The 26,425-nt window shown below is 38.7% G+C and overlaps 1 protein-coding gene across 1 annotated transcript in view; it reads left to right on the top strand.

The window, feature by feature from the left end:
• Nucleotides 1-26,425, top strand: part of Naaladl2 (N-acetylated alpha-linked acidic dipeptidase like 2) — an 865,055-nt gene that overhangs the window by 366,998 nt on the left and 471,632 nt on the right. The window lies entirely within an intron of this gene.

Genomic DNA, 26,425 nt, shown 5'->3' with positions numbered 1-26,425 from the left:
GGCTGATGGGACTGCTCTTTAACCCCTTCTCAGAGCAAGGCCATCCCACTAACCACATTGATTCAGTTAGTAACTCAGCCACACAAAGTATGTGATTATTCATACATTCTCTTTTCTTTCTTCAAAATATTACAAAACACATCACAATAATTTTACTCAAATTTAGTTATCTTTTCCTTTATACGTACTAACTTTACTAATTATTTATTAACTTTCTCTAGAACTCTATTTTAATAAATTATTCAGTCAACTGATTACAGCTTTGTCTTCTACTATAATCAATTTTCTGTAATTTCAATGAGCTGTACTTTGTGTAGTTTCTTTTCCTATCATGGAAGTTTGAAATTAGAATAGTAGCTGTCTGTCTATACTCTGTAGGTATCGCAGATCACAGTCCAGTTCTTCTATCTGTAATTGCCCTCATGGTCCTGTGTTATAATTTCTCTGCTTCAAAAAGCAGCATTTAGTGACTGTAGAAAATTAGTGGACTGTGAGGTTAGCAAAAGCAGATAATTAATGAGTTCCCTGCTCGCTGCTTACTTTGATAAGGTGACTAGTTGGTAACATTTATCCATAATACTTTTTTGTCTTGGGTTGTTTTGCAAATGCAGAGTTCGGGTCCATCTAGCAAAATTCTGGGCAAAGTATTAAGTTTTCTCAGAATGCTTTTTCTATTTAATACTAAAAAAACTTAAGCCAAAAGTATTGCCAAGGTATGTACAGAATCTGCATTCTTTTCATGCAGCATTGTTTAATCTTATTTCTGTGTGACCATAATACAATTATCAAAGCAATTAAAATAACATTCATATAATTTCACTCACCAATTACAGACTATATAAAATATCTCCAATTCCTTCATTAGTTTTGTTGTTGTTTGTTTGTATATGGTGTTGTCTTCAATCTTGAATTCCAGCCTTCATTCAGTCACACTGGTCTGTGATATTATCAAAGTGTGTGTGTATATATATATATATATATATATATATATATATATATATATATATATACACACACATAGCATTGACACTTGACCTGTTGTTTTGTAGCTTTCCCCCAGTCAGCTTGTCAAGTACTTTATAATTTCTAGATCATGCCTATGGCTTTTGTAGAAACACTGAAGAAAACATGCCATCCTTGGGGTGCCCATCAAAAGGAACTTGTTGCTGATGGGTCTCACTTCCTATGATGCTACTGGTCCTTCGGTTTTGCAGGTGTCTGACAGTTTTCTCTACTGTCAGTTCCCTTTGTCATTACCCTGTATGGCAGTGCTAATGGACTTTAAATGCCCTCTTTTTAAACCACTGTCCCAAAAATTTGAGAAATTTTCAATGATTCTCATCTGCAGTAATTATGACAGAGTCATTTGCCATTTGAGATTTGAGATTTGAGATTTCTAGCGTTCCATTAGAATATATGTTGGTTTTGAGACAGGGCCTCACACTGTAGATTGAGATTGTCCTTGAACTTTCTAGGTTGCCTAGGCTAGCCTCATACTGTGGTAGTCATTCTGCCTCTGCCTCTTAAAACTCTGAATTGCAGATATGAGCCACCATTCTGTTGTTTTAACTTTGGCACAGTGGCTGTGCCTTAATCTACTGCTACTTCAGTCAGCAATTGCAACTTTGCAGTTACCAGCCTGCTTCTCTGGCTGTGCCCTGGCTAGTCAGGCCACAGCCTGGCAAGAATTATGTTCCTGCATGCACCAGCTCCATCACTGCCACTAAAGGTAGTTTTAAATAAATCTCTATCATTCTATCTATAAATAAGACTCAAGACTCAAAGGCTAGGGTGAAAACCTACTAGCTCAGAGAGGTTGAGTATCAGCTAGTTAATATTCTGTCCTTGCTGGTATCTCTCAAAAGTAGTATCCTTCCACTCTGTCACAACAACAACAATAATAAAAAGATCGTGTGCCACTCCAAATCCCTCTCTACTACTCCCAGTGCTTCTCTTTCTCTTCCAGATGCCCTCTGATGCTCTAGGATTATTTTCTGTCAACTAGGTGCTAACTCAGTCTCCTGACCCAAGGTTAATTTTATTAATTAATACAAATTTAAACTCTGTGTTCACAGTGTGATCAAATATCCTCAAACACCACTAAGCTTAGAATATATTTTCAAATAGTGCTAGGAATCACTGCCTCTATTCTCACAAGGTGATCAACTGTTTAACTATTGAGGGTACAATTATGTGCTGGACTGGTTAAATCTAAAGATGAACAACATTATGTACTGTTTCTCAATGCCATTTAAGTAGGTACTGAATGAAAATGGCTTTTGCAAGTATTATGCTAGTTGGAAGGATTTGTCCTTTTCTGCATTCAAAGCACAATATAGCAGAAAGGAAAGAGAAAGATAGTAAATGTATTGGTCTATATCTGTGGCTCTAACACATGTATTTCCTTTCTCTCTAATTTTGCTCAGTATCTTTGTCTTGAAGTTTCAGGTTTCACTGTTTTTTTGTTTTGTTTGTTCATTTTTAGTATAATCCTCTACAAGTATTTTGCTCTTTCTGGTGAACTTCAGGTGGTAGACTTGTAAACATATAAGTATACAAATAAGTTTATATAGCAAAAAAATCCAACAAAAACAAGCAAACAAAAAATAGTATCTAATTTAATATTCTTTAACACTGTCAAGGTAAATGAGTATTAGAAGAACTAATTTAAAACCATTGATCAATGATTAGGAATTATGTTATAATTTAAGGGTGATTAAACTCCAATGAAGCAAAATAGAACAAACAAAAATCCTAGAAGTTATTTGCTGGTGGTCTTATTTATTATGTATGTCTTATTTATTATGTCACCTGTCTAGATTTATCAATGGCTGCTGCTCTACTATTCTTGTTTGGTCTACATATTCTCTAATAACTTTTAGCTCAATTCAATATTTTCCAGAAAATGTGAATAAATTAAAATGATAATAGAGACATTTATGTAATCTGATGGATATTTAACTTAAAACCTTTCATCATCTCAAAAAATTCTGAGTCAGGTCCAGTAAGACAGCATATAGAAGTAAAGAAGCTTACCACCAAATTCTGTCATCTGATTCCAATTCCCAGAAGCCCCTTGGTAGAGGTGACCACCACAAATTGTCCTGTGACCTCCAAAGGTACAACCTGCTCCCACATTCCATACAAAACAAACCACACTAATTGCTGGGATGTCAAGTGCAATTTTTACATCACTTCAAGTGGGTGTTTTGTAAGTCAAGACTGTGGAAGTATACCTCCAATAATTTTAAATGAATTGCTGGAATGAGACATGGGATTCCATACAAGAAATGGCTATTTACTAAGCATATTGCCCAGCTAAGTCATTCATGAATATTACTGCATCAAAGCAGGGAAGAAATAGTTTCTGAACTACATGTTCCCATGTGATTCAGCAAAGAATGTCTTGGAGTCATCACTTTAACAAAAGTAATCTTTTGGACACTTTCAGCGTGGCAGTCTTTCTGAGCTTTATTTTCTTGACAGTAAAAAGATGATTATGCTGCTCCTATGCTGCACAAGGTAGTTTTAAGGAAATGGAAAACCTTGAATTCCAAGTCTGACTTAAATGGGAACTTTGAAGGAGGGAGCCATACATCTGTATTCAAACACACTCTGCTGGTGATTCTGAAGCAACTCAAGTTTGAGAAGCACTGGACTAGAAGAGCTTTGTGGTACTTCATCTGTCAAGTCCAAATTGGACCATTGGGGCCAATGCTCTGAACTATGCGACCTCTTGCTACTGTTCCCTCAGCATCTGGGCCTTTTATATTTGCTCTCTCTGCATCAGTCAGGATTCTGACATGGTGTCCTGGATTTGCAGCTCAATTCTTGCTCTCAGCAGGCTACCCATAAAAAGTCAATGGTGCTGAGTAAACAACTTCTTCCTGTAACATGGTGATGTCTTGGATGGTATTTGTCCCTGAGTTTATCTGTAACTATAATCTAATAATTGCTACTTTTAAAAAAGTGAAAGCACATATCCCTGATGTGATTTTCACACAATATACATCTTTTTCTTTTAAGTGCATTTTAAGACTTCTCATATGTCTTCTGTCACTCAAAATACAATGTGATTGATACCAAAAGTTTACATTTTTATTTAAGATATTAACTAATGAGTGCTGTAATCTATTGTGTTATTTCCTTTGAGCTGTGCATAGTGGCACATGCCTGTATTAACAGAAGTTTGGAGACTGAGACAGATGATCGAGAATTCAGTCATCTGTAGCTATATAGTGAATTTGAGGCCCACCTAGGCTGCACTTTGTGACCTTGAATTAAAATGAAATAAACAACAACAACAATAACAAAACCAATGCCAACACCCAGAAAATAGAGTTTATCAAATTTCAAGAGTTAACTTAGCATATTAAAGTTTTATTTTATTATTTTTTTCATGACTTTGTAGGAATGAAATAAGCCCATAGATTTGTCTTATACTATGTATGCTTTTTTTTGGCTGATATTCACAGTAACTAATCATAATTATGACATCAATGGTCTGTTGTATCTGCAATTGTGCTTGGTCTAACATCACTTATTAGCTATGTAGAATCACACAAAAAAGCACTAGAAAGCTGTGGGATACACACAGGCTGCAAAAGTTGGAAGTGGAACCAACTTGTTCGTTATTAAATTACGGTAAAGAAACATTTCCCCGCCTCAAAGTACTAAGGCTCTCTGAAATTTAAATCTCACATAGTTCCTGGAGTCAGAAACATTTTCTACCCATGCATTTATTTTACTTATTTGTCTTTTGAATTTACATTTTTAAATTTAATTTTATTGTTGCTTTCAAATAACAGTATATCAAATTTTTTTCTAGTTTATTGAAATTCAAGCTGTTTCTTTCATCTCAGTTTAATACTGAATGTCTATAAACTGTGTTTCCAGAACTCCATCTTGTTTAAAGCTTTTACCTGTGTCCCTCTGTGTTTGTGACAATTCTTTTCTCCCTTTTCTCTTTGTTTTAAATTCTCAAGAGGAAAGTCTTTCCAGTGGTTTTACGCTCCTGAAATGTATCAGAGGGTACAGTTTATTTAATATTCCTGTAGTCACAATTCAGTGGCTCTGTGTTTTATACACTGTCTGCTCAGTGTCGCTCCTGCCAGGCAGAGCTGTGCAAAGAGAAAGATGGTCACTGGGAATGTGACAAGGCTTCAGCAGGTGGCCTTGGTCCAGTTACTTGGACAAATGTCTAAAGACTGACTTGAGTTAGTGCTAAATTGCCTGAGACAATGTTGAGCTCTTCCCTGACTAGAATACCAGAAAATATAAATATCTGCCTAGTTGTCAAAGCAAAATGTTAGATACTCACAGCTTGGGATGAATTTTTTCTTGATGGGGGAAGCACAGAAATTGTCTGCATTCTTACTATTTGGCTATAAGCTGGTGGTTTATATCCCAGTGTCTTCCTAGTTATATGAAATATTATCAAACTCCATTCTTAGAACTACTTTAAGGAGAACTATCATTAAGCATCAAAATTTTTTTCTGCAAGTTTAATTCACAAATAATAAAAATATATATTATTTAAGTTTAAACATTACTTTGGAAACAAAATTTTGTTTTAAAAATTAATTTATGAACACGAGTTTTCATGGCCCTGTGCAGGGAACCATTGTATTGATTGCTGAAATAGCTAAGTGTGCAGCCTACCGAGAGTGCCTTTGAGTGGTAGCTGCTCCTAAGAAATCTGGTGCTGCTGGTGTGTTTGTTGCTGAGAGTGTTCTTCATTGCTATACTGGGAGTGCTTTACTTTGAACAAGCACCAGATCGATAGAGTTGTTTGTTTTACTTAAGAACCAATGTTTCCATAGAAATCTATGGTGAGTTCTTACAGTGATAAAAATTCTACTGAGAGAAGGGTCAGCATTTTAGAGCACCTGATATTCTTCTAAAGGACTTGAGTTTGGTTTCCACCCACCTCAGGTGGTTCCCACCCTCATTTGACTCCATTTCCTGGGGCTTCAACATCCATTTCTGGCCTCCTTGGACACCTGTACACACATTCACAGAGACACCCATTTATACACATGAGTAAAAATAAAATATTTTAGAAGTCTATTGTTTAAAAGTAGGTATTCAAATACATTTCTACACAATAGATATAATAAGCTATTTAAGTGGTAATTCTTAAACTGTAAGATAATTTTATTTTTACCCTCAGTGGTCTCTTTTTGAATATATATATATATATATATATATATATATATATATATATATATATAGAGAGAGAGAGAGAGAGAGAGTATTATCTTAAATGATGTTTATATGTGGGGGGATAATATATACACTCAACAAGGCACCCCCAGAGATCAGAGGTGCTACAGTCAGGTTTGAGACTCTGAGGTAGGTCTTGAGAACCAAATGATGTTGATAGACTTCTGGAAAAGGAGTAAGCACTCATAATAGCTAAGAATTTCTCTAGCCCCTTTCATAGTCTTACAAACAGAATGACTTTTACTAGCTCCACAGTCCTAATAAGTAAACTGATCTAGATTAAAAGTGACCTAATTAGCAAACTAGTAACACAAATTCACAAATTGTCTCATTTTTAACCTAGAGCTACTTTTCTAATAATATTTTGTATCCATTACATAACTTATGTGTAAGAGTTTGAGGTATTAACAAACAAAAATTTGAATTTAATGCAGAAAAATTTGAGATTTAGTTTAATACTGAACATGTTTGAGGGTAATTTAAAGATGAAATACAAAACACAGTGAGACTTTGGGAAGCTGTGCTGAGGCCTACACTGTGAGTCAGAGTTTTAGCAGTTTTTTGACAAAACCCCTGAGAGACTAGAAAGGAAGGACTCATTTTGGCTCACAGGTTCTGTTGCAGGCAGCAAGAATATGAAATAGAGATTTAGCTCTATATGATAAAGCTATGCCTAGAAAGATCAAGGAATCCTCCTGGAGAAGTCAAATATCAAGGAATATTTGATGTTATTCAGCTTTTAATATATCAGCTGTTTCCTACAATCAATTTCTTATGTCATGATTACAGTCTCCCCTCCCTCTTTTCCTCCCTGTTCTTCCCCAACTTCCTCCCTTCCAGATCCACTCCCATTCTGTTTCTCATTAGAAAAGAACAGGTTTCTAAGAGTTAACAACAAAACATAACAAAATAAGATATAGTAAGATAAAACAAAACCAAAAACTCACATGGAAGTTGGACAAGGCAACCCAACAGAAGGAAAACAGTTGAAGAAAAGGCACAAGAGTTAGAGACTTACTTGTTCACTCACTCAGGAGTCCCATAAAAACACTAAACTGAAAGCTGTAATATATATGCAACCAATCCGGTGCATGCTTGTGTTGATCCTGTGCTAGTTGCTTCAGTCTCTGAGTTCTTACGACCTTTGCTCAGTTTATTTAGAGAGCCTTGTTCTCTTGGTGTCCTCTTTTAAACATTTTTAAAATGTGAGTTTTGTTCTTTAACCACAAACACTTGGATGTTGTTTTTTGTTTGGGGTTGGTTGGCCAGCCAAACCAAAAGCACATTTGTCCACTAAGATGCCTTATGACTCAATATCCGTGTGACTGTCACTGGGAGCGAGCCTTTCTAAGAAGGATTGGCATTAGTAGCAGGCTTCTTTCTGACTAAGGAAAACCCTGACTGTTGTGGGATATTTGATCACTCTGTGAAACCAGAGACTGTGTTAATAAAATCAACCTTGGATCAAGGGGTGGAGCCAGCAAGCAGTTGAGAGGAATTAGCCATAGAGAGTATGAAGGATCCAGGGATACAGACAGGGAAACTCACACGGAGTAGGGAGAGGCTTAGAGTTCGTGGTCTGTTTGGTTTGAGATGGCCGGAGAGACACTCTCTTGCTGCATCTCCTACCAAAAAGGAAAGTCAGCTGGTTGCTTCTCAGTATCTCAGAGCCGGCGGGTTTTCACCCCAGTATCTGGCTCCTGAGTCCTTATTGGTAAGTAGAACAATAGAAACTTGTTTAAAAACTACATTCGTGGGCAACAGCAGAGCTGGTGCCTGTGGCCTGAGCAGCAAGCTGCTGACTTTGGGGCATTGACTGTGGGGTGCAGACAATAGTTAAAATGTTAGGTGCAGCTGCTAAGCCAACAAAACAACACCTGACAATCTGAAGGACTGAGAGCCCACAAGGAGAGGATGGCTGCTGCTAACATTCATTGCAGTTGGCCAAATGCTGCCTTGAGAGGATGAGGCGCAGAATGGCACATCCAGACAGATCATCATTGTGCATACCACAGAAACACAACTGACCTTCTCCTTGGCAAGGGAAAGGACAGGTCCGTGTTGTCCAATTTGTTAACCACAAGCTACATTTGTCTCTTTAGCTTTACATTTAAATCAATTAAAAGGAAATGAAATTTAAAATGTAGTCATCCTAGTCACAATTCAAATACTTGGCAGCCAATGTGGCTGTGGCAAAGGATTTACATGAACGGGGGAAGTACTTTTACCCGAGATGCTACAGAATGTATGGTTATAATTATCACTTTATGTAGAAGTATCTGTTGCAAGCTATCCAGAAGCCTGTCCTCTCCACAGTCTTGACAACCGATGGTTGTTTGTCTCTTAATTTCTTTTAACCACTGGCATTATTGAAAACTGTATTTATAAACATACAGTATGAACCACATGTTAGGCATGCTTCATGAATCGTTTTATGGCTCAGTGTTGAACCAAAACATAGCTGAGTGCTTCTAAAGTAAACATTTTCCGTTTCCAGAATTCTCAGAAGAGTTTTTGCATTTTAAATATGTTAAAATAAATCTTGCAATGTTATTTTAAAGTGTTATTGCATTTGCTTCAAACTGCTGGCATTGTAAATTTCAGCACCATGCAATTTCTTCTGAAGTATACCGTACGTGGAAAAGTGTGCTCTGCTTTTGTTTTGACTATCAACTACCTCTCAGTTTAAATTTTCAGTGAGAACTGGAAGATTAAATCATCTTTGGAAAATTACAGGATTCATTTTTGAGAGAGAAAAACAGTTAAATATTAGACTGCTCAGAAGTATGAATGGGGACCGTTTTTGCAATAAGTTAAAAGCTAGATTTTTTTATAGTTGTTTCCCACGTGAAATTAGCTTTGTCTGCAGCAAACAGACAATGAACTTCCTTTCCACTGGAATTGATACCACCTACATATTTGCAAAGTCAGTGGTTGCCTGCACACGCCACCCCATCTGAAGATACACACTAACCATGCACAGCCCATCTGGTGATGCACACTGACCATGCACAGCACATCTGATGATGCACACCAACCATACACAACCCCATCTGATGATGTACACTGACCATGCACACCTCATCTGGTGATGTACACTGACCATACACAACCCCATCTGATGATATACACTGACCATGCACAGCCCATCTGATGATGTACACTGAACATGCACAGCCCATCTGATGATACATATCGGTCATGCACATCCCATCTGAGGATACACACCAACCATGCACATCCCTGTCTGAGGATACACACTGACCTTGCACTCCCCCATCTGATTATACACATTGACCAAGCCTGCTATCGGTTGGGTAAGGGCCCCTGCAGACATCTTCCCTCTTTCATTTATAACACTCTTAACATTTGCTGTACCTTGTGACTTGATAAAATCAACAAAAACATTTCTTACAATTTTTAGGACCCGGAAATCCAAACAAACCTATACAGGCAGCCTCACCATAGAACATTTTGGCCTGTTGTGATTATTACACATTTTCAGATCTTCAGAAACAATGCATTCTGAGATATCTAATTTTGAATAAGATGGGGGCTATTATTTCACCTTGGTATTGCTGGCCTACAAGCCCCGCCCTTCTCCTTGACACAAAGCCTTCTGTTGTTATCCTTCTCTAGCTGTAAAGAGATGCATACTTTACGTGGCAGGCTTTCATAGTTTGTGGTCTAGGGTGAGATATAAAAAGTAATGCAGGCTGTACAAAAAAGGTGGGGAAATGAGGTCATGTGGTTATAAGAGAGTTGTCACCTGCACAGTGCACCTGTTCATGAGTCAGCAGGAAGCAAAACACTTCACACTGAAAAGTAATCTGGCTGATTGTTTAACAATTAAAGTTGTAATTAGATTTATAATTGAATTTTTGGTGTAGTCTAATGTCTGGAAAATCTCTGTATTTCAACTAATCCTTCACTCAGCATGATCTGTTCCAGGCCAGTGCCAAACATGTTCAAAGATTTGTTTTTTTTTTTTCCAGTACAAGCGAAAACCAAACCCTTACGCCTGTCTCACCATTCCCTTAGGTGACTGGTCACCATCACAGCGACAGAATAGAAAGTACAATTGCATTCTGAAAACAAACATTGACGTGATAATTTTAAGGCAATACCCATGTGCACAGTTTTGAGAAATAGACCCAAACCAAAATATGCTTTAGACAAGTCTTTCTTGAATGTATCTTATAAAAATTGTCATTGTTCCACAAACACACTGAAGTTGTTATCATGGAGCTATGAACTTGTGGTGGACTGAACTCTCAGTCATGTTAATATTCCAAGCAAGTTTTGGAATCCCCACCTGGTAAGCACAGCCAAAATTCATACCCAGAACCCTTGCTCGTAGTAGTAACTGGCATGGGGAGATTTTTGTGGACTATAGGAAACTGGAGCAAAATAAATTGCTTTAGATGTAGAATAAATAATATACAAATCAATCATCAATATTATTTAAATTAAAAGTATTTAATATGATAATTAAGGGACACATTATGCATTTACTGGGTACCATGATGCCTCTGTTTAGATTCAAGCTAAGATTTCCCACTACGTTTTTCCCTGACACCAAGATAATAGATGTCCTGGTCAGTAGGTATTTCTCTAAAATTTGCATTCTGAAGTTTGAGACCGTAGTATATAAGAATGCTATTTTTTTCTTTTTTGGGGAAGTTATAATTATATCTTTTTGAAGACAGAAATGAGTAAATTATAGGGAAGCATTAGTGCATGTCCCTATGCATCACAATCTTTCTCCTAATAGGTGAAGACTAGCACTCTCAAGGTATAGACAGGAGAATCAGAGGTTCAAGTCCATCCTCAGGTACATAGTGAGTTCAAGGCCAGCATGGGTATACACATGAGACTCTGCCTCTAAAACAAAGAAACAAAAATAAAATTTACAAAATTGATTAGGATGCAGACCAACTTGGAGAGAGGCTCCTGCAACAACAAGGAGAAGCCTGGCTGTCTTAGAAGCCGAAGACAGAGACTTTGAAGAAACTCACCACACAGACACCTTGATCCTGTATTCTAACTTGTATAAGGACATGGACTTCTGTTCATGCCATCCATCTGTGTTATTTGTTTATAGAGTCTGAGCAAACTTGAAAATCAGCTTATTTGATTTCATTATTGATAAGTTTCTGTACCCCATAAGCCTCTCTGGACAGAATTAGAAAAAGCCCCAGTTTAATGAGTAGAGCGTTCCTGGGTGATTCTCTGGCTCCAGAGAGGAGACCGGGACAAGAGACTAGAAGATATCTGTTTTCTGGGATGCAGCTTAAACACCCTGTGGGAGTGGTCTTGAGCCTCTCTAGAAGAGGAGCAGTGTTTGATGGGCTTTGAAAGGGCGGGTTTGGGGAAAGAGGTGGGAGAGGGGAGTTGAGGTGGATCTTCCACCAGAACATTCCAGACTCTTTGGGTATAGAGATGCCAGGGTGCCAGGGGCTGAGGTGGAGCTTCCACTAGAACAATTATTATTAAAAATGTGGAGGAAAGAGATAAAGTTTTCCATGTACCTCTGTTTACACTGTCTTCAAGAAGAACACAAACAGCAAAATATTATGTGCAACTTTTTTGTGCTTCACACAACTTTGTTACTAAGATGGTAACTTGTAAGTAAACAGCAAACGGTTCAATAACAATTTGATACTTACTTGAAGAAACACATATAACTAGTAAGAACCCTACCTACGCATTCAGTTCTGATGAGAAGAGACTTTCAAATGTCTATAACAATCCAGAATGGCAGGTGGGGTTTTAGAAAAAGAAAGCTATGTGGACACGAGGTTTCAGTGAAGGACCAAAGTGAACGATCCTGGCGTTCCCTGCATGTGGAAAAGAAGAGAGCAGCCAGCTACTGCTTAGATCACCCTGGAGAGGTATGTGTCTTCAGACACTTGCTGATTAGAAAATCCATTTACTGAAGTGTGGTGATGGTTCATAGTTTTAAAGTTTATGTGTGAGCCCAAACCTTCGACATGTGTCTATGTGTGGAAAACTGCTGAAGTATGTTTGTGTACATATATATGAGCCTGTAAGCCAGAGCATGACCTTGGATGCTTTCCTTAGTCTTTGAGATGATCTCTCACTGAAATGAAGTTCAGCAAGCCCCAGTAACCTGATTGTCTCCACCTCCCCAGTACTTGATTGCGAGTGTGGGCTATGCTACCCAGTATATTATGGAGATACCGGGACTAAATTCACCTCCAGTCTCAACCACAGACCCTCTTTAAGGGGTCACTGAAAACTGTGTTTCTGTATGAGGACATTCTGAGTGGGTTAGGAAAGAGCTCTTCTCAATCACCAAGGAGCCCAGAGCTGGGCCAACTTTGGTATAGCTTTCCACAGCAGCAGTGCCTGGCTCTGGGCAGGCGATTGCAAGGACACAGAAGAGACAGTAATGCAAACAGGAACAGGGGCTGATTTCCAGAGCTGCTGTGAAGAGTTCCACCTTAAGATGCAAACAGGGCTGTAAGACTTCCTTGAGTTCCCCTTAAATGTGATTAAAATTAGTTGTGTCCCCGGTAAGGTACTGTGAGGTGGAAACATGTCGTCAAGGAAGTCACTCCTCACACAGAGGCTCCGCAAGCTACTGCATGGAGCCATGGAAGGCAGCATAGTAACCACGCCGGTGCTACCCAGAGCTCAAGTGTGGTAACTGGAAGCAGAGCAGGCTTGAAAGAGGCTCTGAAACAGGGCCTCCAGGGCAGCCTTGGGCTGTACAACAAAGCTCCAGGAGAGGAAACAGCCTGCTCCTGGAGCTGAAGGCTGGCAGACAGCTCTAAGGCATTCTTCAGCAGACACCAGCAGAAGGCAGTTAAGTCCAGTCAGCCTAACACATAATGAGGAGCAGTGCAAGCTTGTCTACCGCAATCATCATCAAAGGACAGGGAACCCGGGAGGGTGGGTGCAGGCATCTATTGCCAGTGTCTTCCGGATGTGTACGCTCTCCAGGCATCCCATGGAAAGGTGCACGGACCTGCAGAGTTCCGGTGGTGTTCCTTTTTAAACTCCACAGCTGCACTGGGAAACGAAGCCGATTTGGGTTCTCCGTACCGGAAGGAATATTGTCGATCATAACTGCTCACTTCAATGTTAAAAGTGAAGAAATGCAATAGTTAGTTGAGGAAAGGAGCAGTGCTCTGTATGGTAGTTTTAAATTCCTTACAGCATCTAGCTTGTGACACACTAGTCCTGAGCAAAAGTGAGTCTAGTGAGCTCTGGGGGATAGCCGGGTTGGTAGAATGTCATCCCATAGCACCCACGATGGCTGTGTTGAATCCTCTGAACAAAACTCTTGTAATCCCAGACAATGGAAGGATGATGCATGAGAATCAAGAGTTCATTGTAATTCTTAGTTACACAGTGAATTTAAAGATACTCTGAGCTACATGAGACCTAAAAAAAAAATTTAGAACATAATGTAACTAACATATGGTAGAAGTTGGTGCCCATTACCCAGGACTTTGACTGCCTCGAGAAATGCATCTTTTCCCAGAGAACTGTACATTTAAACAGATTTAGAAAATAACCCGTAAGCTGTCAGAGAACTCACTGATCCTCTGACAAAATGTCTTTTGAAAAAGCCCTGTAAATTATCTGAATAGATATTACACAATTTTTGAGGTTAATTTTTCTTGAGGAGAAAGCAAGCTTTCCAACTCCTAAATAAATGTGTAAAAACAGGAGCATCAGGATGCTGCCTCCAGAAAGAATCATCTTGTTTCCTGAAATGAAGGTGGCCTTACCTCAGAACTGCTTAAAAGATTATAATTAAGTTGGGTTGAAAATTATTTTTAGCTTTCTGAAGGTTTCAAGTATGTGACATATGATATTTACACTCAGTCAAATTTCTGATCACTTTAATCTCTTTTTCAATAAAAACATAGACTATGAGCTCTTCGATAAATAGTGTTCAGAAATGTACACTACCACTTAATTGGCAGTGGGGTATTGAAAAGAGGTGAGATTTTTTTCTTTTGTCAAAGATAAATTCTGCAAACATTAAAAAATATGAGTGTAAATGGTATATCATTTGACCTGCTAAAAAAACTATATGAACATTATATTTAAATGTCATGAGACAAGAGATGAGGTGATCGTCATGTCTTCTGCCCAAGGCCTTTCCTTTCTTCCTCTTGTTTAACAGATACAACTTTGGAATAGATGATGTTTATGAATGAAAAAAAAAAAGAAGGGAACATGACTGCTCCTAAGTGTGGTGGTGGAGAAGGTTTATTATAGACATATGGGAGAGCCTAACAGAGGCAGGGACATCCAGGAGAGTCCAGAGTGGACTGACCACGACCCGTGTAAGGAGAGGAGGAGAAAGGAGAGGGAAGGGAGGTACAAGGGGCAGCAAAGAGCAAAGGGAGGGGTAAGAGAAAGGTTGACTCCATGGGAAGGCCAGCTGGGGAAGGGCAGTTCGGTCCACGGGCTGGAGGAGTTTAGGGAAGGGGGTGGGGTATACCAACCAGGAGGGGCCTGGAACACACAGGGACTGAGAGATGCAGGGAAACCTGGTCATGATGTGAAATAGGCACCTCAGCCGTTTGAACCCTAACAGTTTATGTGTTTGTATTTTCATTTGCATTATTTGTCTGATAATTATGGAGTGTCACCACATCAGTTTCTTTCCTGACTTATCTGGAAATACTGGAACAGTAGATGTGGCTATTATCCCAGTGTCTTACTGAGACTGGGAACACAACAAAGGATACTAAAATCTGTCAGGATTACAACTTTGGTTTTTAGATGTTAATGTTTAAAGAGTTTTGAAAAGTAATGTCTGATTAGCCATTTATTATGTGCTGAATGTTTTCATAATTGTTAAAACAAATGTATTTGATCTCCAGACAGAAACATATAAGGTAGTTTATTTTTCTAAATCATGTCCATTTTATAGATAATTCCAGCACCCCAAGCATGTCACCACAAACTGTGGGGTTGTCTTTTTGTTTTATTTTGTTGTTGTAGCAATATGCACCTATTCACAAATAATGATACCAACTGTTGAGCATTGCCTTTTTGTAGATGAATTTCTAAGCGGTCTTATTAAATAAAATCATGGAGCCAAATATAGTGGTGAAAACCTTAGAGATCGGAGAAGCCGCCAGCCAACCTTACCTCACCAGCTCTGCAGCTTCCACATGTGTGTTATTTCCTGTCTTCCCACGCCTTTATTGCCTTGCTGGTCTGCCCTCTCATTGGCTCTTAGCCAAGCTACCTCACTATTTTGTCACTGCCTGTCTGTACAGACCTCCAGGTCTCTATGGTTGGTACTGGGATTAAAGGCGTGTGTCACCCCCGCTTGGCTCTGTGGCCTTGAACACACAGAAACCCAGCCTGCCAAGTGATCGGATTAAGGGTGTGCATGTGCTACCACTGCCTGAATTCTATGTTTACTTAAAAATGGCTTGCTATTTCCTCTGACCTTTATTTATTAACATACAAATAAAATATCACTTTTATTTTATCCATTCTAGCAGTGTTCACATACATTTCATTAAAGAAAAATTCTGTCAAAATTTTTCAATGACTCTGAGACACAATGACAGAAAGAGGAGTGACAACTTTCAGTCTTCCCCACTGTGGTTGAAGTCACAAAGTGTTAGGGCTATGGAGACCCTGGTGGAACCTTCTCATTTCACAGATATAGAAACTGCACACAAGCAGGGTGAATGACTTGCCTGGAGTTAAGTGGCAAGCTTGGTCTTTGAACAGCATGTTATAAATACAATATGTGTTCACGCTCCTTTAAGTCCACACGTGCAACTTAACAGGCTTCATAACAACTGCTTCATAGCCAAAAATCGTATCAGCAATCGAAGCTCTTTCCATGACAGCTATTAAGGGCCAGAAGCGGCGCTGGACTTCTGCACAACATCAGTCTGGCAAGGGAGCATCATGCTTAGCAGTTTTTAGAGAGGTTTCAAGAACGTTTAAAGAAAAGGAGATAAGCATAAGGCAAATTGTATCATCATGCCAAATAGCTTCTGACTGTACAGCCTGAGTCATGGCTGGCACATTGGGCTGACCTCAGACTTGTCAGCACCAGAACCCAGAAGCTAGGGCCTCAGAGCTGGCAAAGTCACCTGAGCATGAATTTTCAGTTCTCAGCAGATATTGCTGACAGCCCTCTCTTTGGTCTAGCGATGATCTAACCAAATAGGTCACAGATGTGCAATCTCCTTCCAATTAGCTAAGCCAAGATCTACAGCTGGGAAGGCAAGCTAATATTTTGTGTTTTGTGCAAAGACCTGATGTGGTAAGAATTGGCTATTGATTGAGGAGGGGGTGTTGCTTTTGTTTTTGTGAATATATATATATATATATATATATATATATATATATATATATATTCCATAATAATGCTGCTAAGCTCCAGTGGGAAAGAAGAGCGCTATACCTAACAGCACAGTAGAAAATGCTCCTCTCTTCACTGTGACAAGGATGGTGGTGAGGGAGTGAACTGGAGGCACTTTGCTTGATTCTGGCTTCATATCAAAGCTTTATTAAAGAATTGAAATTGGTTTAGGAAACACTCAGGAGAGAAAACCACAAACTTAATGGCTTCCTGAGAGAGGAGCTGAAATGTGTTCTGTGCTCTGTGTGTGTGTGTGTGTGTATGTGTGTGCGCGCGCGTGCGTGCGCACACGTGCACATGTGCATTTGTATGTACTCACACACAGTGTATGCCATAGCTTATTAGAGGACAATGTCCTGGAGTTCCGCTCCTACCAGCGGGTAGCTTCCAGGGATTGAAACCTGGTCCTTAGATGTGGAAGCAAGCAACTCTACCTGCTGAGCCATCACATTACCTTATGTTAGTTCTAAATACAAAACACGTTTTCTTACTCAGTGAAGTTCTTTATTTAAACTGGGATATTGGTAGAGAATTACTACCATAAGCCTTTGTATGAATTTCTTATAACAAATGATCATAATTTTAGTTTCTCAAAACACTAGGAGTGTATTCTTTTACACTTTGGCTAGCCATCTCCAAAGTCAAGGTGTTCACAGGGCCTTGTCACTTGAAAACTCCATGGAAGATTTGTTCTTGGATCTTCCTAACCTGTGGTAACTGTGTATAATTGGCAGTGCCCTTGGCCTGACCTTGCCACTTATATATATTTTTTTTTTTTGTCCATGATCACATGTCTATTCTTCCATTCACATGTGATTTTGCCTTATGTTTCTTCTTATGAGGACATTAGTGTTAGGACTCAGGGGCAGACTAATGTGCATTCCCTACATCATAATTACATCTGTAATGATTCTTCCTAAGCAAGGTCACATTCATATGTGCTTGAGGTACACAATTATATTCCTCATTATATCCTTCATTTGTTTTATTGACTTCGAGTGAATTATGGAGTGACTGATTATAACAATGTTTAAAGTAGCAATGTATACCTTAAACACCACTCTAAATTTTCCTAATGAGGGTAAATATGTAGTTTTCTCTGCACACATAAACATATCCATAGTACTTAATACTGTTGTTTATAATAGTCCCATGTATTGGTGGTGTTCTTGACTGTAGATATACACAGATGAATAAAAATAGCATGGCTCCATACCCATAGAGTAAGAAAGAGAATCCTCACCAGACAAACAATTTCCTGATCAAAATCTACAAAAGAAGTTCATAGTGTAATCTTTAACTGTGGTAGAGGCTGGAGGAGGTTGTTGAACCCAGGTGTTTAGCAATAATTGTGTGATTAAGAAACATTGAAGTCTTCTAATGAGCATGAATGCTTCATGCAAAAGTAGCATCTATTAACTGCTTTTCTTTCTAAGAAAAAAGACCTTACTTGCTTCAAACTCCTGTTCCTTTGTGGTGTGTGTGCATGTGTGCGTGTGCGTGTGCGTGTGCGTGTGTGTGTGTGTGTGTGTGTGTGTGTGTGTGTGTGTTTGTGTGCATGTGTGTAGGGAGATTAAAATATGTTCACGTAGGTTGAAGTTCAGGGATGTGAAGGTTAGGAACTCCCAAACTCACCCTTTTTTTACCATGGTAGACAGGTAGCCTTTTGTTCAAACTTTATCAGTAGCCTGGTGAGTCGGGAGTCAGGGGTGAATGGGGAAGAGTATTGACACACTTCCCCTCCTCTGTGATTCAAGAGGCTGTTTATGAAGCCTGATGAGACTTTGAAATGGAGAAGTCCCTGGATCTATTTTTAGTATCTAGAGAAATCCCTGGTTCTATTTCACAGGCACATGAGGACAAGGATGACCTGGGTTGTGTCTCTGTGTTTTCAATGGTTGTAAAAATGTCCCCCACACAATCCAAGTTGGATGGAAAGATATATAACTTTCTTCTACTTTTAGAAAGACCTAATTAACAGTGCCTGAGTTTTCCTTATATTTATGACTTCCCAGGATGTGCTAAAGGCATTTTCTAGTTAAAATCCAAATTTTGGTTGAAAAAAGAAAGAATAACCCTGCTAATTCTTGATAAAGTCTTTCCATCGAAAAGGTATATCTTCAGAAACACTTTTCCCTTATTTCAGTAGATCACCTCACCTTGTTTTCTACCTCTCTTTTTATGTTGATACTCTTTGTTTTTGGGTTATTGTATGTGTTCACTTAAAATGTGGTTAAAATATAAAGCCATGAAATCAATACATGTCTAAAAAGGAAAACCACAATGACAAAAATATAAACTCTATTAAGTCCTGCCATAAATTGGCCCCTTCCTTGTTGGAGAGGCATGGTGGGAAGCAGAGCTTTGTCCTCAAAGAGAAAGTTCAGAAGAGTCCCATCCAAAGTACCCATTTCATGGCCTAAGAAGCACAGCAGGGGGCGCTCTTCTTGAAAGTCACTGGCTTCTCCATCTTTCTCATTTTAAAGTACCTAGCTCAGTAGAACAATCCAATGGCCCTCTAAGGACACATTTACAGTCCCTAGCAGGTGGTAGCACCTGGAGGCCTGGGGCATGGTTCTTCAGAAGGCACTATATTATTTGAATCTTTCTTCTGTAGCCAGGCATCATGGTCTAGGAATCAAGGGGTGGAAATCAGAATGGCACCACCACTGCTAGTGACCCACTAAGAAGATTTTGCTTCCAATCACTATGACCCTATGCTCTTCTGGCCTTGATGTTTGGTGCTTCTGCAAGGAGGCAGAACAATATTTCCACTGAACTGGGAAGTAAGGCTTCCCCCAGCTACTCAGAGCTCCTGATACCCTTAAGTTAACAGGATCAGAAATGAAGAACAATGTCAGAAGGAGTGATTTCTCTACACTAAAAGAGGGAATGTAGACTGCTTCTCCACAATGAATATAAGGAAGAATGTTAAGACTGTTCTTTTCACTATGTCCTAAGATTAAATGTATAAGGAACTAAAACAGTCTGATCTAGGCATGGTGACAAAGAACTCAGACCATTCAGAAATGAAAATACAAGTTACTTCTGAAGGTAAAAAAAAACTAACAAGAACATCTGGAGTTCTTGCCAAGGTAGAAGAAATACACAGGTAATAGAAGGTAGTTATACACCAGTCAAGACTACATGGCCAGTTATAGAAACAAGGACTGTAATTGCCTTCAGTGTTTCTGGCCTGTTTTGTTAAGAATACACTTGTACATACACACACACACACACACACACACACACACACACAAACACACATTAAGTATATATTTGTATTTTCTTTCATCTATTTCTTTATCATGAAGTATAATATCATGAAGTATAATATAAAAATAGTGATAATATCAATATTTAAGTATTATAAGTCTGTATCATTATATTGAAGTTATGGAATTACTAAAAGACTAAGTGTTCCTTCCTCAGAAGACTGCCACCCATTGTTGTATGATATTTTGTTTGCCTTCTGACAAATAAAGCTTTCCTGGAGATCAGAGGACAGAACTAGCCACTAGTTAGCCATAGAGGCCAGACAGTGGTGGCACACACCTTTAATCCCAGCATTTGGGAGAAGGAAGCAGGAAGATCAGGAGGTCAAGGCCACCCTGGGCTACACCAGATTGAATTAGTCTAAAAGAGCAACAGCGCTGGATGGTGGTGGCTCACACCTTTGAACCAGCACTTGAGAGGCTCACACCTTTAATCCCAATACTAGGGAAGATCATGCCTTTAATTCCAGGACTAGGGAGGTGAAGACAGGAAAATAAGGTGGGTGGAGAAACGATCTCCCCCCATTCATAGAGACAGAAATCCCCCATTCAGTCTGAGGATTCATAGAGACAGAATGCTCTATTTGGTTGGAGAATTCATAGAGACTAATTAGGATCATGCTTCAACCCATTCTATGGGAAGAGTAATACATTTGTAGCTTTATATAGGATAATTAAGTCACGTTAGGTAGAATTATGCCCTTGTTTATTTATTTGGAAATTATGCATGACCTAAGGAGATATAGTTGAATATCAAGTTGATAAAGGCTCTATTTTTGAGAGTTAGTCTTGATTATCGACTTGACTGGATCTGAAATGAACTAAGAAATAAACTGCTGTGCATACATGTGAGAGATTTTCTGGACTGGGTTATTTGAAGTGGACAGACCCACCTCTCCCTAGCCCCACAGGCCCACCTCTAAATGCTGACAACATCATCTTATGGCAGCCAGAATAAAGGAAGACATCCCCCCCCCCAAAAAAAACCCTTTTTTTTTCCCTTTTGCATCACTCCTTCCTGCCTCACTGGTGAGCACATCTACACTGTTAGCAAGTTCATTTACATGCTGCTTCTGCCCTGGCTGTTGTATTCATTTGCTGTTATCAGAACCCAGATTCTTCAGTCTCCCAGGTTGCTTTGAAGGCAAGCAGTTCTCCAGGAGTTCTCCAGACCTTCAGTAGTAGGTTAGGACTGCTGAAGCACCTAGCCTTGTGGACGATGTTCTCGGCATCTCCAGGAAGTAGACTTCCATAGCTGAGCTCCCTAAAATACCTTATGTAGGCCCCTAATAAACTCCCCATTTATTACATATATCATTCTGTCAGTTTTGTTCCTTTAGATGACCTTATTTGACTCATACACATGCAGAGCAAATCTTTTTTGGAAAAGCAGGTGTCTTTTAAAGACAGCCTATATGGCAAAAGAGAATCAAAAAGAAAAGTGTTTTTGTTTGTTGTTATGTTTACTAGCTGGGATATGGAGTTGAAACAAGGGCACCTGTTGTAGTTTGAACTTTCATCTATAAAAGAACATACTACTGAATTTGCCTCTCAGTTTGTAAATATGTGGGGTCATGAAGAAGAGATGAGATATAAAACTGTAAATCAGTGAAATATCTTAAATAAAATTATACACTTGACTGCACAAAGTTACCGTAATGAAAATATACCAAGACACCATCTGTCAAATGCACTACCCCCAAATTCCAGTTGAGCTCATTTAGTCCAGAGTTAAGATAGGCTTAAAATAATGCTTCCCATTTCTTACCTTGTTAGTTAGAGCTATCAAATACTCACATGTTTTCTGTGGAGTCAAACATAAATTATACCTCCCTGAAAGTTTCAGAGCCTTATGAGATTAACTAGCAAAATCTCTATAAACGATATCACAACAAGGAAGCGTTTGACAAAGCAGTGAAGTGCAGATTCATATTTTGGGGTAAGATGGGGCAAAGAAAAGTGGTCAACAATCTACAAGCAGGAGAACAAAGACATATCAGGAAAATTCAAGAGAAAGTAATGTATTTTATTTAGGTCAAAATGTTATTGAATTATCTGTGTGTGTGTGTGCGCGCACATGTGTGTCTGTGTATATATGTGTGTCTGTCTGTGTGTATATGTATCTGAGTGTCTGCATGTATGTCTGTGTGGTGTGTGTCTGTGTGTGTGTGTGTGTGTGTGTGTGTGTGTGTGTGTGTGCACTTTGGAAAGGTTCTATATTACTATTTCTTGGCACTCCTGTTACATTTTAATTCCAACTGAGTAATCTGATGCCATTCTTATTAATTTTAGCAAGTTCAAGTTAAAATTTTAATATTGATTCAACACTAATCTAATTCATGTTTTGTGTATTACTTGATTCCCAAATTACTCAAATTTTCCTAAAAATTTACAGACAAAAGCACTATTTTTCCATATAGACAGTATCTAGGTGGCTGTTGCTTTAAAGGATTTCCAAGATGAGAAGCCTGAGGTATGTTGTACTCTGTGGTTCACTAAGGACAAGGGCTGCTGGGTAATAGAGTTACCTTCTTGCTTTTCCCTTTTGTTCTATTATTGAGTGTCATAGATAAAGCATTTCCTGAAATTTTTGGTTTTATTGATCTATGGGTAGGCTGGATTGAAAGAGACAAGATCTGAAATCTCACAACCACTTATTTTGAAAAATCTATTCTAGTGTCTTCAAATCTAGTTTTCAAATATAGCAAGTTTTTCACTCAACAGATTTTGTCAAACTTGTTAGCATATAAAAATAACTTCTATGTCTATGAAATAGACAAATCAAAACCAAAACTATGAAATATGTGTTTCTGTAATAACCAAGAATCATATGGAAATACTGTCATTTGAAATTGCCCAATAGCTAACAGGTTGACATTATACATGAGAAACATATGCTGTTTGCATACATATTAAATTATTTTTACAATACAACTATGGTTCTGTGTTACTCATAACCTTGCATATCGCTGCAGTTCTTCCTATACCTATGTCCCATTTCACATTCCAGTCTTTATCTTTGTTATTTTGCTAACAGAGAGTCATTTACTCACGTGTGTACATGTGCCTTCATATCCCTGTGTTGGAGCACAAATATGCTTGTACCAGTACACACACACACACACACACACACATACACACACACACACACACACACACACACACACACACACACACACGGAGGTCAGAGAACAACATCAGGTTTTGATCTTTGCATTTCACCTTGTTTGAAACAGAGTCTCTTGTTTGCTACTGTATAGGCCAGGATATCATACCCACAGTCTTCTAGGTATTCTCCGGGTCTCTTCCATCTCTCAGTAAGAACACTGTCCTAACCGATGAGCTACAATGCCCAACTTTAAATGGCTGCAGGGATCCAAACTCCAGCCCTCACTCTCTGCCCACTAAGCCATCCTCCAGTCCTAGAATGATATTTTTAAAGAAAATTGCTCAGATAAAGAAGCAATGTAAAATCTTAGTGACACCTAAGTAATGAATGATACATTGAACAGGGAAAGAACTAGTAGATAGTAGAAGACAATGAAGAAAAAGCACAATATAAGTGATCAACTATCCCCTTGCTCCAACAATTTGTTCATGTGAGGAATGATGTTAAAAGGAAATTAATAATTATACATAATATATATATATATAAAATCCATATATATATATATATGGATTTTAAATGACAGAATGTCTCAGGATATCAGCTATTTGGATTGTAAAGAATGTCAGTTTTGTGAGAGGAATATTCTGTGCCAAATAGAGGAGACAGTTTCATTTGAATTAAAAGAAAACAGGAGTCATGAACTCTTTCTTCACTGGTTATGATTGGTATCATGGTAAGAATGAGGTGAGAGTAAAGTTAGGAGGAAGGATTGGAATTGTCATGGTAAAAGTAACTTACACGTGGCATATGATGAAATCCTGTGACAGATGGGAGCTATCGCTTAGGTGTGGATTTAGTCACTAAACTTATTCAAGTGGATCATGATCTACTCAACTATCAAGAAGCTCTGAAGTAACTCCCTCCTCCTCCTTCCCTTCCTCCTCCTTCCCTTCCTCCTCCTCCTCCTCCTCCTTCTCCTCCTCCTCTTTCCCTTCCTCCTCCTTCCCTTCCTCCTCCTCCTCCTCTCCCTCCTCCTCCATCACTACTCCTACTCCAACTACTATTGCCATTCTTCTTTCCGCAGGGAAGCGGGAGTAGGCTGTTTTCCTACCCCCATGCTCACTAGAGTCCTTTAGCTTAAGTCATTTTCAAGCCATGCCTCTTCCTGGTCAATCATTTCCTTTCATTTTCAGTGAGTGATGGAAACTTCTCTTTTAAAGTGAAAAATTTCCCTTTGAACATTTTATATCCCTTCTGTGATATTTTTTATTTGACCTGGCTTACTTTAATAGATATATTCTATCCACTTGGAATCCATATTCTCCTTACTCTTTGAAAAACGAGAAATGCAATGTACACTGAGGAATAGGCCACAAAGATCAATTGAGGGAGAATGACAATCTATGCTGCTGTATTATTTGGGTGCAAGTCATCTTAAATTGGTTTCATTTTTCATGAAAACCCACAAGATGATCAAATAAAAGTATTTCTTTACAGAAATCAGACCCACTTTTGCCAACATTCTTATAACAGTACTTTTCTATTTTCCGTCAATGTAAGGATTCGTTAGTCAGATATCTACTGAAAGGTATAATTGAAGAGAAAATACTTCCTAACTGAAAAAAATGCCCCAAGCGTTTATCCTTTGCCCTACTGAACATCATGTTTAATGTGAATTCTGAAGATAATGCTCCATAGACAGCTTACCCCATGTGGAATGCCACATAGTTCTGAGTCACACTTTACATTCTGTCAATGAGAAGCAGTATAAACAAGGAGATATTTTCCCTTCTCTTTATAGCAAACACTGATAATTCTATGGATATATGAAAAATATAGATTTCATGATGTGATGCTCACAAAAGGCCTATGCTAGTAAACCTATGCAAAGGTTTAAAGGAGCCAGCACTGCAGACAGTGGGGCCATGGAGAAGGTCCTATCCACAGTGAACGCTCACCACCAGAAGAGCTGATGGCATAGAACAAAGCTCAGTTACCACAAAGCGCTCCAGTAAGACAAACGGGCTAGACGCCAGCGGAGGATTGACATTAGACTTACGGAGAACATTAGGAGCTGAAGTGCATTCTAAAACCCCAAGCAAACTACATTTTTAAAAGAATTCTTTTTTATGAAGTTCTTATGAGTAAGCAGCATAAAGAATAGCTTTTTAACTTTCTGTTATAGGATTCTAACTTCTCAGCTAACTTGCTGTCATGAATATGCATGGAGTGTTATTACATACATGTTTTTAGTTGTGACAAGCAGTAATTTTCCTCTTTATATTTTCTGCTTTATTACATTGGTTCAGAATGTGCAATTTTTGTTTTTACTATAGTATTTTGGATTTTCTTAAGTAATTATGAATATTTATATTTATTCAACTTATTTTTAGTTCAAAAAATAATTACTACATTGTGGAATGTAGTTGGATAACTGGATTAGGGTGACGTTTTATTCCAACTTATTATGTTTTTAAGACAATAGCCTAATATGTCATGATAAACTAATAGAAGTCTCACCAGGGCCTGGGAAGATGTCTCAGTCAGTAAAGTGCTTGCTGTACAATGTGGCCTGAATTGCATTCTAGCACCCAGGTAATAGCCATGTGTAGGGGCATGTACCCCTAATCCCAGTGCTGGGGCAGCAGAGACAGGAAGATTCCAGAGGCTTTCCCGTTACTGCCATTTTAGCAGGATCAGTGAAGTTTGGGTTCAAAGAAAGACTGTCCAAAATAACATAGAAAGCAACTGAAGAAGACATCAAGTCACCAAGTCCATGAACATGCACACACCACACATACACACACACACACACACACACACACACACAAACACACACAAACATACACACCACACACACAACCAAACACACATACCACACACACAAACACACACACATACCACACTCACCACACACCACACACACAATCAAACACAAACACACACCACATGCACAAACATACACACACACAAACACACACACACACACACACACACACACACACACGCACGCACGCACGAGGAAGGAAGCATTAAAAACAATTCACCTTCGCACGAGGAAGGAAGCATTAAAAACAATTCACCTTCACATCTTCAGTGGTTATCTTGTAACCTTGGTGAGGTTATAATTTCCTTCAGTATGAATTAAGATTTAACAGTTTTAGAAATTTTAAGTTTATTTCTTAAATAGTTTATAAAATATCAGGATTCCTTATGAATTTTTCCTATAAATAGGTTTAGGTTGGCCCTCCTCCTTACTCCTTTCCTGGTTCCAGCTGCTAACCCATGTTTAGACCTACAGTGTTCTGTGGTGGTAGGCCATTCTCCTCTATACTATACGCTGTTGGCTTCCTCTCCTGTGAAGTACTTCATGACAAGATGTAGCATGAATCTTAAAGAGTCTTATTAATAAAATCAAACCTGGAGCCAGGTATT

Source organism: Peromyscus eremicus, chromosome 6, assembly GCF_949786415.1.
Source record: "Peromyscus eremicus chromosome 6, PerEre_H2_v1, whole genome shotgun sequence".
Taxonomy (NCBI): domain Eukaryota; kingdom Metazoa; phylum Chordata; class Mammalia; order Rodentia; family Cricetidae; genus Peromyscus; species Peromyscus eremicus.
This window is presented reverse-complemented; position numbering and strand designations above follow the sequence as displayed.